This window comes from Cibotium barometz, chromosome 20 (genome assembly GCF_041138505.1).
Source record: "Cibotium barometz isolate CiBa-2024 chromosome 20, ASM4113850v1, whole genome shotgun sequence".
NCBI classification, from domain to species: domain Eukaryota; kingdom Viridiplantae; phylum Streptophyta; class Polypodiopsida; order Cyatheales; family Cibotiaceae; genus Cibotium; species Cibotium barometz.
The window spans coordinates 10,963,772-10,984,245 of NC_141065.1; positions in this window are offsets into that span (position 1 = coordinate 10,963,772).

Below are 20,474 nucleotides of genomic sequence, written 5' to 3' on the forward strand. Positions count from 1 at the left end.
AATTGTGTGATAAAATTCATACAAATTGATATTCAGAATGAAGGTTCATAAAATTGAAAGTGGGTCTTCAGATGAAGTACCGCAATTGTATGGAAATCCTTGATTTGCTTGAGGCCTAGTCATGATGGTATTTACCTTATAATTCCAAGGACCGTGACTACCCGTATATACCGAGGGTATAACTGCAACTCTTTACTCGTAGTATATACGAGTAAATCTAAGACCTTCAAATTATAAGTAAAAATTATATCTAGATGATGAATTCGAATGTGGTTGATATGATTTTAAGATTCTGATTGAGAATTGATGAGTTGATTTGGATAGTGATTGAGATGATTCCTGAATTTTGGTTGAAAAGCAATCAGTTGAACAAAGCCACAATGAGGATGAATGGAATGATCCCTGTGTGATGATGTTCATAACTGGAATGACGATAAGGACTTCAACAAATCACTATGAGTTTAGAGTATAATGGGGATGTGTATGTGGAAGAATGAATGTGGATGTGTATGTGGAAGTGGAAGAATGAATGTGGATGTGTATGTGGAAGTATGAATGTGTGTGTGTGGAAGAATGGATCTGGATGTGTATGTATGGATGTGGATGTGTATGTGGAAGATTGAATGTGGATGTGTATGCGAAAGATTGATGTGGATGTGTATGTGGAAGAATGAATGTGGATGTGTATGTGGAAGTATGAATGTGGATGTGTAAGTGGTATGAATGGGGATGTGTATGTGGAAGAATGAATGTGGATGTGTATGTGGAAGTATGAATGTGGATGTATATGTGGAAGAATGAATGTGGATGTAGATGTGGAAGAATGAATGTGGATGTGTATGTATGGATGTGGATGTGTATGTGGAAGATTGAATGTGGATGTGTATGTGGAAGAATGAATGTGGATGTGTATTTGGAAGAATGGATGTGGATGTGTATGTGAAAAATTGAGATGTGATGTGATGTGAATCAGGATAAGAATGAATGAGATGACATGTGAAATGAATGAGATGAGATGTGATGTAAATTGGACAAATGTAAAATGAATGAGGTGTGATGGGATGTGAATATGGGTTGATGCGAGTGGATGAGATGTGATGAGAATAAATGAGGAAAGATGTGATGAGATGGAAAATGATGTGGTTGGATGAGAATGGGTATACATATGAATTGGATATGGATTAAGTAATGTGGACGGATGTGAAACAATGTGAAAGACGAGAGTTCATTATAGGAACTGTATTTATGACCTATTTTTAAATAACTGTTTTATGTCAAAAAAGCTGGGGAAGCATTTTGACCGTCTTGTGAATGAGGTCGTGGGGTGACCTAACTGATAAAGTTACAATAGCTGACGGAGAGTCAACGGAGGACGTCTCGCGTAGCAAGGTCGGTCGAGGTCTTGACCAACCTCCATTCGATTTAAATGGTGAGCTTCCAATACGATGGATGAGGGACCAAGGAAGCGACCTATGAGTGAAGCGCTAGGTCACCTGCGAAGGATCCTCGAGGGTGCTGACCATACGGTGCTCGGGCTCTGGGTCGCCAAAGATACCCACACGTGCATCAGGGAAGATATTGGAACAAGGAGTAAGAGTTGTTTTCTGAAACCGGGCATGGATCTGGTTGATTGACCTTGCTGGTCCTCAACGGATGATTCCATGGCTCTTTTATATGGAGCTGTTGGTTGATCCTGTTGATCTTCAACGGAGATTCCATCTTGATTTTTATAAGTGATTATATTGTGAGGTACTATGAGCTAGGAACTATCGAAAAGGCCCCTGAGGGACAGGTGGTGAGCGTTCTAGTTGCCAACGATGCCATAGGTACACCAGTGAAGGAATGATTGGAAATTAGGATTCAACTGGATATTTTGGAGGATTATGATCAATGACACTATGGTTTCATTAAATGATTGTTTTGAAGATAATTGAATCTGTGAAAAAAGGAAATTTCATATTGGGTATGTAAGTGGTGTGATTGGCGTTAAATTTGCATGAGTATCCGGCTAGGGGGCCTTGGAACTCTTTTGCCTGGTACCCGAGACAAAACCTAACCAAATTCCTAATTGGATCCCATCATTATAGTGGTTGGGCGGTTGGCTAACCCATGGGACTGAGGCTGGACTGATGGATCCGTAAAATGAGACTCAATTCTGTTATAGTACAATAGATGAAATAAATCCCGGATAATAATTGTTCTATGGAAAAAGAATCAACGGCTGTGCCTCTTGATGGGAAAAAAAGCATTGGTTTCTATGATCCAAGTGCAAGTTTCTTCCTTGATCTGACCAAGAGACTCATAGGTTCGGTCGGATCAGTTTGGTCAGTAATGACCCTGACTACGTTAGAGTAAAAATATCCTAGAGGAATCGCCCGTGCTTTCTGGGCAACGGAAGTTTTTCCGGGTTCGGTTTTTGAAGAACCGAGGGATTACTCTCTTGTCCACATATCCGTGGTGGGCGAGGCCCCAAGTGAGGGATCCTGCACCACACAAGGAGTGCTACTTCCACTGCTAGCACCCCCGAATCCATTGCGCAGAGGGGGTAGGGATCTTTCAAAAGCTACTCAAGATAGAAAAAAGTAGCGTGTTGATCTCAAGTAGACTACTAGAGAATTTGATGAAGGTGATATGGTCTTCCTTGGTATACGACCCAACCAGAGAAGTTCCCTCTCCTTGGGGAAAAGTACAAGAAGTTTTCACCCAGATATTATAAACCCTACACAAATATGAAAAAAGTTAGAGATTAAGTTATAGACTGTGCAAATAATGCCAAACCTTCTGTGTCAATGCATTCGAGCAGAGTGGGTTAATGAAGTTGCCGTATGTGGACCATATATCCTCCTCATCAAAATAACGCCTCATATGACTAGGCAACAAACGTGCAAGCTCCAACATCCAACAATGGCATGAGTATGCCGTCTCGTCATAGCATGGAGTCTGTAAATGAGGGTATAGAGGTCCTAAGCCTTGAAGTACTACCAAATGTACGTGTGAAATTGACGAAAGATATGTGAACCATGATACAAAATTGTAACTCAAAATATCGATCGTAGAGCGACGATAATAGTGCATGAGCGGCTCTCCCATGATCCCATCATAAAACAGAAATACTATCAAAATGATGTCGTCTCGCTTGCGTGATGATGATGCAAAGTCGTACCATGGTGCCCAACTGAAGGGTAAAAGTAATAAGAATAATAACCCATGGTCGTGTGTGAACACTACCCAAAGTGCACAAGCATTTGAAACACGCCACAACCAATTCTCAACACAAGCCCCACACATGACTCATACAGTGCAATCATGCGTGAATAAGAACCACAATAGATCCCTAAAAACACGCTCCCCTCACCCCCATGTAACATGCCTAACAATCACTAAAAATATGTGCGATTAATTGTCTAGACCTCAAATCCTCTCCAAATGTGCGTATGCAAAATTTGCACGAAAGCAGCCTCTTTCAATACCAGTGTAGCGAAGGTGTGTGTACAAGAAAATGGGATAAGGTTAATGGTGGTGGTGAAGATGACGGGCTAGGAAAATGACCATACAGTGTGGAATGAAAGAAGGCTTGAGTGCACAAAGTGTGGGAATCAAATCCTTGTCAAGAGTGTGAATGGATCCAAACCCTAGAATAGGTGCCTCCTTTATTTTCCTCCCCTTTTTTCTTTTGCTCAAAACTTTCTTCTCGTGCCACCGACCTCTAAGAGGCCCTAACGGTGCCTGATCTAGCCTAAAACCAAAACTTAAAGTATCTTATCCAATTTCACTTTCAGATAAAGCAGCAAATCGGATGGTGAGACCTATCTATCTAGATTCTATGAGCTGTCTCTGGAGGATGACGCACCTTCTTTCCTTGTCTCATTGTGTAGATTAAGTCACCTCGGCCCGATAATTTGAGTGTCTCTACTTTCTAAGTACTACTAATGAATGATTGGAGGTATACGTGCTTAGGATAGTCAGTAGATCATGGCAGTGCATTGAAGGAGAGTGTTGGGACTTATCAGATTAGTCCAGATGATGTGGATTTTACTATACCAACTGTGAAGCTGGAATTTGATGGTCATATATTTTTTGATGTTCTGTTAGATGGGGGATCCGGTGTGAATATTTTGTCTGAAGCTGAATTTTCAAGGATGGCAGATGTTAAGCTTGAGCCTGCACCATTCCAAGTGCGGATGGCGGATCAACGCGGAGAGTGCAGCCAATTGGGATGTTGCGAGGTCAAATCCTCAAGGTGCATGGATTACCATTTCAAGCAAATTTTGTTGTTTTGAAGATGCAGGATGCAGGGAATGCTTATTCAATGCTTTTAGGGAGACCGCGGTTTAAGTCCGCGAAGCTTAAACAAGATTGGGAAAGGAATGAAGTGATTTTGAAGAAAGGTAAACATTCTGTAAGGATTCCAATGACTGCAAAGAAGAAATTGTCAATGTCAGTAAAGCCAATGATGGCTCAAACAATTAATTTGGCTTTGATGAAGTTGAAGATGATGAAGAAGCATGTTTTATGGAGGCAAATCCTACTGTTGTTCCAGTATTTGAAGTTGATGTGGAAAGAATTGTGGAGAAGTATGTTTTTCAGGAGGATTCTGCAAAGTCCAACAAGAAGTCATCAATTAAGTCAGGTGAAGTGGATACACGTCAGGGATCAATTCAGGAATCACGAGTTAGTTCTGTCTCCAAGATGAAAGAGGATTTGGAGTATTTAGATGAGGAAGTGCCACCAAAAGAGGCAATAACTAGAGCTGAGTTTCTATATGACAAATTGATGAAAAAGGTTTCAAGAGTGAAAGAAGATGATTTGCAGGAGTTGAATCTGGGATCTAAAGTTAATCCGAAAGTGGTCAAAGTCAGTGTCAATTTAGATGAGAGGTTTAAGGAGGATCTTAAGAGGTTGGTGCAAGATTTCATTGATGTGTTTGCCTGGGATTATTCGGATTTGAAGGGCATGGATCCAGAGGTGTATAAACACCAGATCAATTTGAAGAAAGATGCGGTGCCGATGATTCAGCAGCGTTATAGAATGAATCTAAATTATGTAAAGCAGGTGAAGGAAGAGTTGGATAAGCTTTTGCAAGTAGGTTTCATTATACCAATAGATCAAGCAGAATGGTTGTCATCAATAGTTGTCATTCCAAAGAAGTCTGGCAAAATCCGGGTGTGTGTGGATTACAAAAAATTGAATGCAGTAACTGTTGCCGATCCATTTCAATTGCTGTTTATGGATTCAATCTTGGATGATGTCGCAGGCCATGAAATGTATAGTTTTCTTGACGGTTTTTCAGGATATAACCAGATCCGGATGGCAGAGGAAGATGTTGCTAAAATCGCATTTATAACAGAATGGGGTGTATTTACATATACAGTGATGAGTTTTGGATAGAAGAATGGGCCACCATCGTTTTCCAAAGCAGCTTTCAAAACTTTTGAGCCGTATTTGACGGAATTCATGTGGATTTTCATGGATGATTTTTCTATATTTGGCAAGAAGGCAAAGCACTTGGAGTATCTTAGGAAATGTTTGGAAAGGTGTCGACTATTTTGGATGTCTCTGAATCCATACAAATGTGCAATTGTAGTGCAAAGAGGGAAGCTGTTAGGTCCCATCATCTCTGAAGAAGGTATGTCAATTGACTCTGACAAAATTAGTGCAATTTAAAAAGTAGTAGCACCTGACAATTTGAAGGCAGTATCAAGATTTCTGGGGCAGATAAAGTGGCACAATAGGTACTTGAGGTATCTTGCAGATGTCAATGCACCTTTGACTCATTTGACAAAGAAGGATGTTGAGTTTGTATGGGGAGATGCTCAGGAGAAGGCATTTCAGGTTATGAAGAAGATGCTTGTTGTTTCCCCTATCATCCAACCACCAAATTGGTAGTTGCCATTTCATGTGTTTGTGGATGCGTCGGATATGGCGATCGGAGCTGTTTTGATGCAAGAGAAGATACGCGGGTGGTTTTGACCAGTGTATTATGCAAGTCAGATGCTGAAACCGGTTGAAAAAGAATTACACAGTTACTGAGCAGGAAGCTTTAGGAATGATTTTTGCATTGGAGAAATTTCAGCATTACTTGCTAGGGAACAAAGTAATTTTTCATGTTGATCACCAAGCGCTGATTTTCTTAGTGAAGAAGCCAAAGTTGGAAGGCAGATTGGCAAGGTGGATGCTTTTGCTACAGGAATTTGACTATACGGTGTTGCATACACCAAGGAACAAGCATGCAGTAGTAGCGGATTACCTTAGTAGATTGGAAAATATGCAGGAGATGCCTGGGGTGTCAGATCAGCTTTCGGATGCGGAATTATTTCATGTGCAGGGACAAGAGTTTGACAACTGGTATGATCAAATGTTCTAGTTTTTGACAGATGGAGTTTTGCCTTCTAGTATGTCAACAGATCAAGAAGAAATTTGCATTGCAAAGCAGACAAGAGAGCTTCATCTAATTCTAGTATGCCAAATTCAAAGAGAAACAGGGGACAAGATCGGAGCCAAGTATGAAAAGCGAGTGGGCACAGCTGGAGGATGACACGATAGCCTTTGCCTTCAAGCACCTTCTTTCCTTGGCTCATTGCGCAGATTAAGTCACCTCGGCCCGATAATTTGAGAGTCTCTATTTTTTGAGTACTACTGAATGATCGAAGGTACACGTGTGCTTAGGATAGTCAGTAGATCATGGCACACCCTATAGTCAGTAGATCATGGCACACCCTATAGTCAGCAAGAGCGGTTGGCAGAGAACATTGCCTTTGCCATGATCCTTAGTGAACTGCCTATTACAAGAGGGATAGTTCTCTAAGCACCACGAGACCTTAGGGTTGTAGGACTCTGGGGCATTATATTCCTTGATAGAGGATCTCGATTGCTAGCCGATCCTGTGATGGTCTTTTGTTTTAGAATAATCATAAGGGATGGATGATGTCATACCCAGAATTAAGGCATTGGATAAGGATGTCAAGGAACCACTTCATATATGGGTCACAACCACCATAGCCATTTCGAGGCAAGGGTAAAATCCTTTGAGAGGGAGTGTTGAATTGGACAAATTCTATGGAGACGAGCAATGCGGGGTACAGTAAGATGAATCTTGCCAAATTGAAGGTTAATGGTATAGCCTGAGATGGGAGGACATGAAAGCTTACCTCCATCAAAGGTTTTATCCCCCTGGAAGAGAAGATAAATGAGTTTATAGAGTTTTCTCAAGCAGGCAAACCTACGAAGGCAGATTATCAATCTTACGTAAGCCTAGTCCGATATGCTCTTCCGATGGAAGACGAGACCCTTCTCCACAAAAGATTGGATCCTCCCTTGGATAGATTGGTCAAGAATGCAAAACTGTCTTTGTTAGCAGGGAAGCAATTATGATGGTGGCTGAGGATTTTATGCATGTATTTCTTTCTAAGGAGACCGTGTAGTAAAAGCCCTTTTTGTCCCCTCCCAAAGAGAGCTCCATCTAATTCTAGTATGCCAAATTCAAAGAGAAATAGGGGACAAGATCGGAGCCAAGTATGAAAAGCGAGTGGGCATAGTGGACATGATTCTTTCCCTAGAATGCCTGGATTTGTAGTTTTAGCTCAGGAAGGAGGAGTATGAAGTGTTTTAGATGCGAGCAACTACTGGGACATTTGATGAATGGCTGTCCCAACGCACCAATTGATGTTACCTTTCTAACTCTTTCTACTTCAGAATCTAGTCTAAAAGAACTTACTTGACAAGTCAAAGGAGGCAAATTCTAGCCTAGTCTCAATAACTTCTAATGCCATTATAATAGCTAACCCCAGAGGAAGAAGGAAGAGGTAGATCTCGCTCAGTAGAGTGGAGCACCAGGGTCAGAACCAACGATTCTCACTAAGTTACACCCCATCTGATTTCTGAGGTAAGAATTTTAAGCTTTTTCTTGATTCAATAAATGCTCATTCATTCATTTCATTTAGATGTTGCATAAATTAGTAATCGACCAAAAGCAAGACAGATCAATGCGAGTGGAATTGGCTAGTGGAAGTTACGTGCCAAAAGACGTATGTAATTCAGTTTTTCTTGGATGGGAACCTATCCAAATGTTATCACAAAGGCACCATTTCCTTCATGGATTTTCACGTGAACAAGATGAAAGGAACTATAGTAGTTTGAACTCCCACCGCGCAACCTTTAAGGCAGTAAAGTTATTGAAGGGACTCTAGAAGAAGCAAGCCATCCTGCAGCCAGATAAAGAGTTGCAAGGGAACCTCGTTGGTTAAGTGAGCATATACTGTGATGATGTAGATTTAACTACAATAACCTCGACTTGTGAGGTGGATCATGAGAAAGAGTTCATTCTCGGAGCCCAACAATAGTGAATCTAGAGCTTATAAGATGGCCATTCTGAAAGCAACCGAGCTTGGGGAATAATCTAGATAACTGTTTGAGGAGAGCTTTGTTTGGCCCATTTGTATCCCCTTGCTATGTGGTGCTCATTCTCTTTCGGAAAAAGAATGATGGGACTATGAGATTGTTTATTCAGGGTTAAATCGGCTTACTGTTAAGAATCGGTATCTTACTCCTAGAATGTGCTATTAGATTGATTGCATAAAGGTCAAATATTTATAAAGATTGACTTAAACTTAGGATGTTATCATATCATAATATTCCTAAGATAGATTTTAATAAATGGTATGCACATTACGAGTTCACGATAATGCTGTTGGGATTAAATAATTCCCCTACTAGCTATAATTATTGAATGCAAAAAGAAAAAGAAAAGAATCCTTCAGAGAACCTCCGGATGATTTTATCTCTTGGTCTTCATTGATGAAATTCTAGTTTGCTCGAAGAATGTAGCCGATCGCATGTGAAGTATGTGTCTCTTTAAAGTTTTGGAAATCCTCCAGAAGCACAGACTTTTCTCTAAGAAGGGTGTGTGTACCTTCTTTACCGATCAAATTGAATATCCGTGATCATAATGTAAGGAGATAGTATATTAGCTGATCCCACCAAGGTGCGAAAGCGGTTATCGATTGGCCAGAACCAAAGACGATAAAGGAAGTCAAATGATTCTTGGGATTGATAAGATGGTATCCGATGTTCATATGCAAAGATTGTTTCTCCTTTGACGACGCTTCTCAAGAAAGACATTCCATTCTAATTGTTTGCGATGTGCCAAAGTAACTTTGATAAGCTGAGGGTTGCTTGACTAATCCGCTGGTGCTATAGCTAAAATCTCACGAGAGGAACAGTGTTGTCTTGCAAGTGATGACGTAGAGTTGCTTGTCTTCTCGGGTTACAGATCAAAAAATTTTAAAGCAAATTTTCAACCAAAATGATGTTAACATCACTCAAAGAAGATAAATACAAACACTTCGAGAGTTTGGTTTTAAAATCAAGTATAGGTTAGACAAGGAGAATGCGGTCACAGATATATTAGATAGGAAGGCCTCCTTACTTGCACGTTGAGATTAAGGAAGAGATTAGATTAGATAAGTTCTTTATCCCTATTATCATATTTCTTAACCGCAAAAGTAAGGCAACCCTAGAAGTAAAGAAAATTCATGGATTCACGTTAGACACGCGTGGATGCTTGTACTTCAATAATCGGTTATGTGTTTTTCAAGATAGGGATCTTAATAAGAGGATTCTAAAGAAAGCTCGTGACATGCCCCGGCTAAGTGAAGACCGTCATAGCTACTACAAAGAAGCGTTTCTTTTAGCCTTGCAAAGGTGAAATGACAAAAATGCCAGGAAACGTGCATCCTATTTCACATATACAATTAGAATACATAAGCATGGATTCCATTATTAGGTTTTTCTTCAGTTAATGTAGGACATGATTCCATCTTAGCCGTGTGGTAGATCACTTGATGAAGGTTTCTCATTCGATTCTATTGAAAAAGAGTTATACTGCTCTTGGTGTTTGCTAAAAGTCTTTCCAAAGAATATATTCAGACTTTACTTTAGAAGGATAGTTAGTGATCAGGGTGCTGAACTCACATCCTGCTCTTGGAATAAATGCTTTGAAGCTGTCGCTCTCTAGATTCTGGTACTATCTAGAACTGATGATTAGGCAGAGGGTAACAAAGACATTCTTCGAGCATTCCATGGATGGGAACCCAAAACATGGATGAATTCTCTACATTCGATAGAATTTTCTTGCGGTGCATCTCATAGTAGATTGTGCAACACCATTGATTTGGTTCGACCCACTAGTGAGAGTGGAAGTCTTGAAGCAAATAGATAAAGTGGATTGTTCAATGCGGACTATAAAAAAGGATATCAAAGCTACTCAAGATAGAAAAAAGTAGCGTGTTGATCTCAAGTAGACTACTAGAGAATTTGATGAAGGTGATATGGTCTTCCTTGGTATATGACCCACCAACCAGAGAAGTTCCCTCTCCTTGGGAAAAAGTACAAGAAGTTTTTGCCATGATATTATAAACCCTACATAAATATGAGGAAAGTTTGAGATTAAGTTATAAACTGTACATGAATACAAGGAAAGTTGGAGATTAAGCTTGTGAACTTTTATTCCCTCCTCCATACTTGAAGATCCACAATGTATTCCATACGAGCTCATTTGAAGAAAGAAGAAATATGTTCCAGATCCAAGTCATGTATTGGATGATGAGAAGGTAGGCCTAGATATATGAACACTCGTAATGCTCAATGCCATCATCCCTGCCCCCTCGAGATCATGCCCACATGATCTAGCTCACACACATCGCTATCACATACATCAACATCAGTGTCCATATCATCATGCGCAAATATATGTGTATGTATCATCATGTGCACGTGTGTGTGATACAGTAATATCATTGTATGTGTGTGTGTAATAGATCATAAGTCAATATTAGATGAAATAGGAAAAATCCCATTCCCATTAAAAACATGGGCGTGCAGTCAACCTTAAAAAGCTTTTATTAAAACCCCCTCATATGACATATCATTGGCTTGAGGAGTAGAATCTAGATCTTTGATCTCTGACAAATTTGGAGTTTGTATGTTTAAGATATAGTAAGAAAAATATTAAAGTGTTATTCCCAAAATGCAAGACTTTTCCCATTTTATCTAATAATTTCATCATGTGTATGAGTTTATATAAGATACATCATCATCATCTAGATCCGTGCGCCGATGTAGTCTACAGTATTAAGAAGAACATAATCATGGTAGCTTAAGAGTGTCAGACACTCATACAAGCACCAAAAAAAGACTCATCCCATGAATGCGAACAATGCCGAACCTTCTGTGTCAACGCATTTGAAGCAGAGTGGGTCAAGGAAGTTGCCGTATGTGGACCATATATCCTCCTCATCAAAATAACACCTGATATGTCTAGGCAACAAACGTGCAAGCTCCAACATCCAACAATGGCATGAGTATGCCGTCTCGTCATAGCGTGGAGTCTATAAATGGGGGTATAGAGGTCCTAAGGCTTGAAGTACTACCAAATATATGTGTGAAATTGACGAAAGATATGTGAACCATGACACAAAATGGCAACTCAAAATATCGATCGTAGAGTGACGATAATAGTGCATGAGCGGCTCTCCCATGATCCGATCGTAAACAGAAATACTATCAAAACGATGTCCTCTTGCTTGCGATGATGATGCAAAGTCGTACCATGGTGCCCAACTGAAGGGTAAAAGAAATAAGAATAATAACCCATGGTCGTGTGTGAACACTACCCAAAGTGCACAAGGGTGTGAAAAACTCCACAACCAATGCTCAACACAAGCCCCACACATGACTCATATGGGGTGCAATCACGAGTGAATAAGACCCACACTAGATCCTTGAAAACACGCTCTCCCCTCACCCCCATGTAACATGCCTAACAATCACTAAAAATATGTGCGATCAATCGTCTAGACCTTAAATCCTCTCCAAATGTGCGTATGCAAAATTCGCACGAAAGCAACCTCTTTCTATACCATTGTAGCGTAGCGAAGGTGTGTACATGTGTGTAAGAAAATGGGATAAGGTTAATGGTGAAGATAACGGGCTGGGCAAATGACCATAGAGTGTGGAATGAAAGAAGGCTTGAGTGCACAAAGTGTGGGAATCAAATCCTTCTCAAGAGTGCGAATGGATCCAAACCCTAGAATAGGTGCCTCCTTTATTTTCCTCCTCTTTTTTCTTTTGCTCAAAACTTTCTTCTCGTGCCACCGACCTGTAAGAGGCCTAACGGTGCCTATTCTAGCCTAAAACCAAAACTTACAGTATCTTATCCACTTTGGCTTTCAGATAAAGCAGCAAATTGGATGGTGAGACCTTATCTATCTGGAGTCCCTGAGATATCTCTGGAGGATGACACGATAGCCTTTGCCTTCAAGCACCTTCTTTCCTTGGCTCATTGCGCAGATTAAGTCACCTCGGCCCGATAATTTGAGAGTCTCTATTTTCTGAGTACTACTGAATGATCAGAGGTACGCGTGTGCTTAGGATAGTCAGTAGATCATGGCACACCCTATAGTCAGCATGAGCGGTTGGCAGAGAACATTGCCTTTGCCATGATCCTTAGTGAACTGCCTATTACAAGAGGGATAGTTCTCTAAGCACCACCTCGATGAGACCTTAGGGTTCATAGATTGATGTGTAGGACTCTGGGGCATTATATTCCTTGATATAAGATATCGAATGCTAGCTGAGCCTGCGAGATGGTGTAAGATTCCTCCTCAGCGTGAATATTAAATAAGCCTCTACTTCAATCCGTTGTAATCATTCTATGTTTTTGAATACAACAAAATATCATTTTTCCTTGTTTTTCCTAGTGAGATAAAAATTTCTAGAGAGTAGTGGTAAATCAAATTTGGGATATTTTTGGATAAATAAATTCTACAAATATCAAAAAAATATTTTCCTAAAACAAAAAATCAAAATAGATTTTCCAAGGTACAATTGGAGTTAATTAAAATTGATTCAGAAGACCTTAGCCTAAGGGTCCACATTTTTATTTTTATTTTTATTATGGTCTAATTAAGGTTCTTATGGACCAATAAGATTAATCCAAGTGTTGAGACAAGATAAATCCAAAGAATAAAAGAAAATACCCAAAAATGAGTAAATGCCCACATAAGATGAAGAGTTGACCAAGTACTAGGTTTATTAGTTAAAAATTATGAAGTATTAATAAAAAAAATGAGATATTTTGGAGTAATCATTCATTTTTGATACATGTGTAAGGAAAAGAGAGACCTTCAAGGAGGCGCCTACTTCACATGCTTGGATGAGTTTAAAACTCAAAAATAATAGGATATTTTTATCTCTCCTCTCTCCTAAATCAAACCAAATCAAAAAGGGAGCCAAACTGGTCCAAATCTTGTCCAAATTCAGCCAACTAAAGTTGGAAAATTCTAGAACTCAGTTGGACTCAGTTATTAGCCTCCCTCTCCTATAGATAGACCCTTATTCCTTTGTATTATTATCTATGAACTAAACTATGCCGATATTACTCTAAACTAAGCTTAATTTCTATTATCCTCTAAAAACCTCTACAAAATTGAAGAGATTGGAGCTTCTCTCTCTCTTCAATCTTCCTTGGTGACTCCTACAACATACCAAACCAATTGATTGGTTGGGGGCCTCTACAGTGACTAAAGAATCAAGCATTTTAGGAGGTGAAGAGTGGATTATGGTCTTTTTTCTATAATTTCTAAATGTTTCTTTCTTCTCAACCCCTCTCAAGCTTGAGAAGCTTTAATTTGAATGGCTTTTTATTACTATTGAAGTTCTTTTATGAATTGTAATAAAGAAACACATAAATTTTCATTCATGCTTAATTTTAATGGTTTTTAAGCATTTCTCTCTCTCCCCCCATTCCTATGACCTATTCTCAATCCAAATGAAGCTTCTCATGAAGGATTTCTCTAATCCAAAAGTAATTTCTATGCTTGTCTAATTGGAGGCCAAAATAATGACTTTTTAATGCTTTTATGATATTTATTTCATAGAGAAATTATGAATCAGTTCATAATTGGATAATGATCCAATCAGTGGTCATTCTAATTATATCAATAATACTAAACTTCATTCTTTCAATTAAATTAAGAATTATCAGTAATAGGAGCTATGGCAAAATTTCTATAAAATAAACACATAAAACATTTTCATTAATCTCACCAAGAATCTAGTTGGATAAATGGATAAAATGACGGGTAGATTACCCTCATGAGAGATCAAGGATCCTCATTTTTAAACTGGGAATTATTGGAAAAAGAGTCTTTGGAACCGATCTCAAACTGGAATCTCACTTGCATTGGAAACTCTGTTTTTCATTCAAAGGACTGTTTTATGCCAAAATACTAGAGGAAGCATTTGGCTTATGTTTTTCTAAGAGGAGGTTCGTTGTTGGAACAGCTGGCGGGGAGTCGTCAAGGGACGTCGCCCGTGGCAAAGCCTGCATGCAGAGGTCTTGACCAGCCTCGATACGGTTAAAATGGTGCGCATCCAGTACGATGGGCAAGAACCGACGAAGCGGTCCCTGAGTGAAGTTCTAGGACACCCAAGGAGGATCCTAGAGGGTTCTGACCAGGCGATGCATGGGCTCGCGATTACTAGGACACCCAGGCGTACGTCAAGGAAGATATCTGATGTTGGACAAAAAGGAAAGGTTTTTGGGAACAAAAATTTGATACTGGATCTCGTTGGTTCTAGCTGGTCTTCAACGGAGAGTTGATCCGCATTTTTGTAATATAGTGGACTTAGAATTTCGGAAAATGATGAAGATCAGAAATATTATGATTTTATTCAAGGATTGTCTTAAAGCCAATCGAATCTGTTATAAAGCCAGTCGAATCTGTTATAAATGGCAATTTCATATTGGGTGTGTACGTGGTATGCCTATTTGATTTTTGTATGAATCGCTGGCTAGGGGGCCTGGGAACTCTTTTCCTCGGTACTCGGGCAAAAACCCAATCAAATCTTTATAAAGGAATCCCACAAATTCAGTGGTCGGGTGGTTGGCTATACGGGTGGTTGGCTAACCCATGGGCTAGATGGGGTTAGGCTGGATCAGAGGATTCCTGAGAAACAACTAGATACGATTATTTACGTTAATCAGTTTAAATCCTGAGAAGACCTTGTTTTGTGGAAGGGATCATCGACTGTGCCTTGGAAATGAGGAAAAAAGTGGTGATTCCATGGACCAAGTGTAAGTATCTCTCTCACCGAACAAACAAAGTTAAAACATGCCAAAATATTTTTAAAAAAATCTCTCACTGAACAAACAAAGTTAAAACATGCTAAAATAACTCACACACACACACACTCTCTCTCTCACACACACACACACACGACGTTGTATTTATTCGAATATTCACAATATTAAAGTTCAATGTTTACTAACACATTCATATTTTTCACACACACATACACCGCAAAATGTAGGTATCAACACACACACTCTCTCTCTCTCTCTCTCTCTCTCTCTCTCTCTCTCACACACACACACACATAGTGAAACCAATCTTCCTTTCTCTCTCTCTCTCTCTCTCTCACACACACACACACACACACACACACCCCACAAAATGTATGTATGAATACACTAACACTCTCTCTCTTTCTCTCTCTCTCTCTCTCTCTCTCTCTCTCTCTCTCTCAGATACACATAATGAAACCAATCTCTCTCTCTCTCACACACACTCACACACACACACATCCATAATCACTATATATATATTACAATAATAATCGATAGTTGCAATAAACTTGCAAGATCACGAATTGAGAAAATAAATAAGGTAGCCTAGAGTATGTTGTAATAATAATAGTTAACACCTTGAAAAATATAATTAAGGTATTTGGAATTAGCATGCAGTGTATTTGCAGAGTCATAATACTTCGTTGAAATAATCTTGCAAGATAAAAATGTGAGGAGAAAATGATAAATTATTTAACGTAAACTACAATGTATTACGGTAATAGTAATTAATTGCACTAACCTCCATGGTTACTTGCCCCCCCCCTCTCAAGTGCCAGTTTTCCACTGGGGTGTCCGTGCAGTCCTGCAAGCCCATCTCCGCAATCACACGTCTTGCAAGCCCATCTCTACAATCACACTTTCCACTATGGCCTTCTTCTCATGCACATGCATCTTGTCCGACAGACGCAGCTTCACTGAGAACGTTATGGTATGTTAACATGTCTATACATATTCTTAATTTCTGCATTCTATTTAAAATTGTTTCGATAAGCTAATCAATCGTAAGCTGTGTTGGTTCCCCTCCCCCCTCCCTCTCTCCCCACTCCTTTGTAAAAAAAATTAAAGAGAAAAAAGTGTAAATTTTTAACAATATTAATTTAAGATTTTTCTTCTATAGACTCTTGCGTTACATACGCACACTCGAGTCTCGCTTATCTTACCAGTTATTAGTGCCGCCAGATTGTCTGCCTTCTCTTATCTTTTTCTCCGCCTTCATCTCCACTCGACCGGCATGAGATAAAGCCCACGCTCAACCGTGGGACATGGGCTGGCCAGCCATTGATGCCGTCATCATCGGGGTCGGCCAGCGTGGCGACGCCAGCCCTGCCATCGTCCTCTCCTTCGTCGCGCTGCTAGCTTCTCTACCATGCTCTCCATCTTCTAGTAGATTTTTCGTCTATAGACTCTTGCGTTGCAACACTCGAGTCTAGCTTTTAGCGTACAGATTGTGTGCCTTCTCTCGTCTTCTTCTCTATCTTCAGTTCCCTCTGTCACTACCCGACCCTCACGCTGAACTGGTGGGACCTAGGCTGGCTGGCCATCGGTGTCGTCATCGGCGCCGACCTTTTCGTGCTGTCCGGCGTGGAGGCTCACAATGATGCCGACCTTGCCTCGTCCTCTCCTAACTTCTTGGCCATGCTCTCAGTCTTCTCCTACACCGAGATCAAGCGCACAGTTTGACAATAGCATCGCCTACAGTTTGACACAAGAGTGCATAAGGGATGATCGGTTGACCATTGCGAAGTTATAATATACGTTGATGGTGTCTTCTTACGCTTCGCCAGTTTACCTAGAAAGCAGCTGCTATGCAGATGCATCCACCAAGAGTAGCCATCCCTCACTGGTGCACAGAGGGTGAGCCGAATGCTTGTGATGTTGATGTAATATTTAGCCTAAGGTTAGATTAAGCAAAACCAAAATATTGAAGGAAAGCTGAAAGAGCTGTAATAATGAGGATGAGTTCTTTTACCAGTTATAACGTACTTAGTGATGCAGCACATGAGCAAAGAGAGAGAAACCCCACAACCCAATGTAACCTGTCTCAACAGAGTAAAACCACCTCCTTTGAGTCACCGATGATGTAGGCCATGTGGTAGATGTATGTGTGAGCACTTTAGTCAAGGTAACGGGCACTTATAGTAAGCCTTGGACACATAGAGAGAGAGAGTATAAAGGACTATGAGTTAGGGACTTGAGGCACTGGTCGCTGAAAACTTGGTATAGAGTCTAGGTGTGCTAGGATTATTCACTTGAGTTAGGGACTTGAGGCACTGGTCGCGGGGGCTACCAAGTAAGAGGAAAACTTAGTATAGAGTCTAGGTGTGCTAGGATTATTCACTTGAGGGGAGGTGTTAAAATATACAAGTGAATAGGTGTGTGTGGGAACAAGCCCTTAGCAAGAGATTGTAAAAGAGAGGCTGTAGAAGTATACTCCACCATTACAACCGTAAAGAGAGGCTGTAAAAGTATACTCTACCATTAAAATTTAAAACTGTACAGAGAGGCTGTAGAAGTATACTCTACCATTACAACCGTAAAGTATTTGTATAAGTATGTACATAAAAGACATGATAGAGCTACTGTAGAGTTGCAAGACACACACGGGGTTATTGATGAGGTTAGTCAATATTTGGATGCACGGTATGTGTCTGCATATCAGAGGCATGCTGGCATTTATATCAATATGATTGGCATGATGAAAAGCTTGATATACAAAGGTTGCATGTCCATCTCACGATGCACAATAATGTGATATTCAATGACTAGAATGATTTGCGTGATGTGATTAGTTGTGACAAAAACCAAAGAGAACATATTTAACTGAATGGTTTAGAGCTAATCAATTGTATGTGGATATAAATAGCTTGCTATATGTTGATTTCCCTTGCAAGTGGGTGTGGGATTCAGCTCTTTGATCATGGACTAAAGGAAAAAGGGGAAATATAATCGGACATATAGGGTGGTTGCAAGATGAGGTTATCTAGTTTTGGGCGCCCTTGGCTTTAGTCTGAAAACATGCATTTTTTCAAGAAGAATAGCCAATCTCTCTTAGTTAGCCAAGGAGTTTCACTTCAAGGTCTTTTAATGAAACATCATATGTAAAGTTAGGCATCTAAAACTATAATCTGATCGAATATCCAATAATTCCAATTCCCCTTTTCTTTGGGAACCAAAATTATATATAGGCCCTGTCAAAGGTTTAGTAGATAGGTGCACTGAATGTGAGTAAATTGCCCTTTTCTTTGGGAACCAAAAATTGTATATAGGCCTTGTCAGAGGTTTAGTAGATAGGTGCACTAGAGGTTTAGTAGATAGGTGCACTGAATGTGAGTAAATTGAGCGCCTTTCTCATAATGCTGGGGTTTGGCTTGATGCAAAAAATTAGCAAGTAAACTCAGAGATCAAAGAGAGAGAAGATTACCTGGGTTGGTTGTTCTGAATCGGTCGATAGCCCAGCCTCCGAATGGGACGGCCACGATGTTTTGGGAGGGGGGATTGGCAAGGTTGAAGTTGGCGGTGTCGAACATGGCCAAACCCATTGCCCATGTAGAAAAAACAACAGAGATTGAGCTTTAACGACCGATGGCAACTGCAGGTTTTCTCACTGGTCACTGGAGCGAATGCTGCATTACCTCTGTGCTTAGGAAAGTGTAGGCAAAAGTGTATGAATCCAGTAGCGCTCCGACCCTTGCGAGATAGCCAACGTGATGGTCGAGACTTTGAAGGCTCGCTGACGCCGCTTCTGCGCCTGCATAAAGCTATTGCCATCAACAAACAGATAGAAGAAAAATGTGCAGAGAGAGAAAAAGACTGGTTTCTTTTCCTATTTTAGTGTGGTACTACGCAGGCTTCTCGTGAAGAAGTTGTAGCCTCACGAGTTAGCCTCCTCTGCTTATAAAACTCTTAGAGAGAGAAGCCTGGAGCTGCAGGACATGTCTAAAAAACTTGCCATGTGGCAAAGAAGAAAGTCAACCTTTATTCCTGTTTTATATTATAAATGGAAGGTGTTGAATTATTAATTGACAATAGTTACCACTAACTAGATGAATTAAAATCTCAAATGAAGTTGTTTTAAGAAATTGTGAAGAGGGCAAAGAAAACATCGCCTTTGGATGTCCAAGATGTAAAAATGCAACCGCTTCCATGCCGTACAACAAAGTGGAAGGAGGAGCAAACGCATCTTCTTAGCCCCTACAAAAAACTTGTAACCCTTATAATACCAGGTGGGACGCCTCTACTATAGGGGTCAAGATGCCCTGCTCTCACCATAGTTACCCAGTAGCATCTTCTGAGTCCCTTTAAAAAAACGTGTAACCTTGATAATACCAAGTGGGACACCTCTACAACAAGGGTCCAGATGCCCTGCTCTCCCCATAGTTACCTAGTAGCATCTTCTGAGTCCCAAAAAACTTGTAACCCTGATTATACTAGTTCAACACCTCTACTACATGGGGTCTAGATGCCTTGCTCTCCCCAAAGCCCCTCGGTGGGATGGGACTCTTATTTAACTTATTGATTTGGATAGCATCTAAAGTTCTCAAAGAAACTACAATTGACAAGGCATGATTGGTTGCCTTCAATATATCTAAGAATTGCAGTTGAGGTTAAAAAGCAAAAGAATCCATGTAATGTCATTATTGATGCTAGCATCTTCATAGTATTTTGTGTGTTTTGACAAGCCTGAAGTTTGCTCTTTGATAATTGAGATACTTATTCCCCGAATAACCGGAGGAGCTGCTAGCAACTGAAAATATTGCCTCTACCCTAACTAAACTAAAGATTTAACTAAGAGTTGCGGTTGAGGTTAAAAAGTAGAAGAATCCATGTAGTGTCATTATTGATGCTAGCATCTTGATATTATTTTGTGTGTTTGACAAGCCTGAAGTTTGCTCTTTGATACTTGAGATACTTGATCCCTCACATGCATTTTAACCCCCCAATAGCAACTGAAAATCTTTACCCTAGCTAAACTCAAGCTTTAATTAAGAATTATGGTTGAGGTGTTAAAAATCAAAAGAATCCATGTAGTGTAATTATTGATGCTAGAATCTTCATAGTATTTTGTGTGTTTTGTCAAGCCTAAAGTTTGCTCTTTGATACTTGAGATACATGATCCCTCACATGTATTTTTTACCCCCCAATAACTGGAGGAGCTACAAGCTACCTTTGCCCTTTATTCTTTAGGCTTGTCATCCACAACTTGCAAACCAAAGAAATGGAATGCTACAATCTTACTTTAAACCTCAATGCATAAAGATTGATTTTGAATCAGGTCTTTAACCATCTA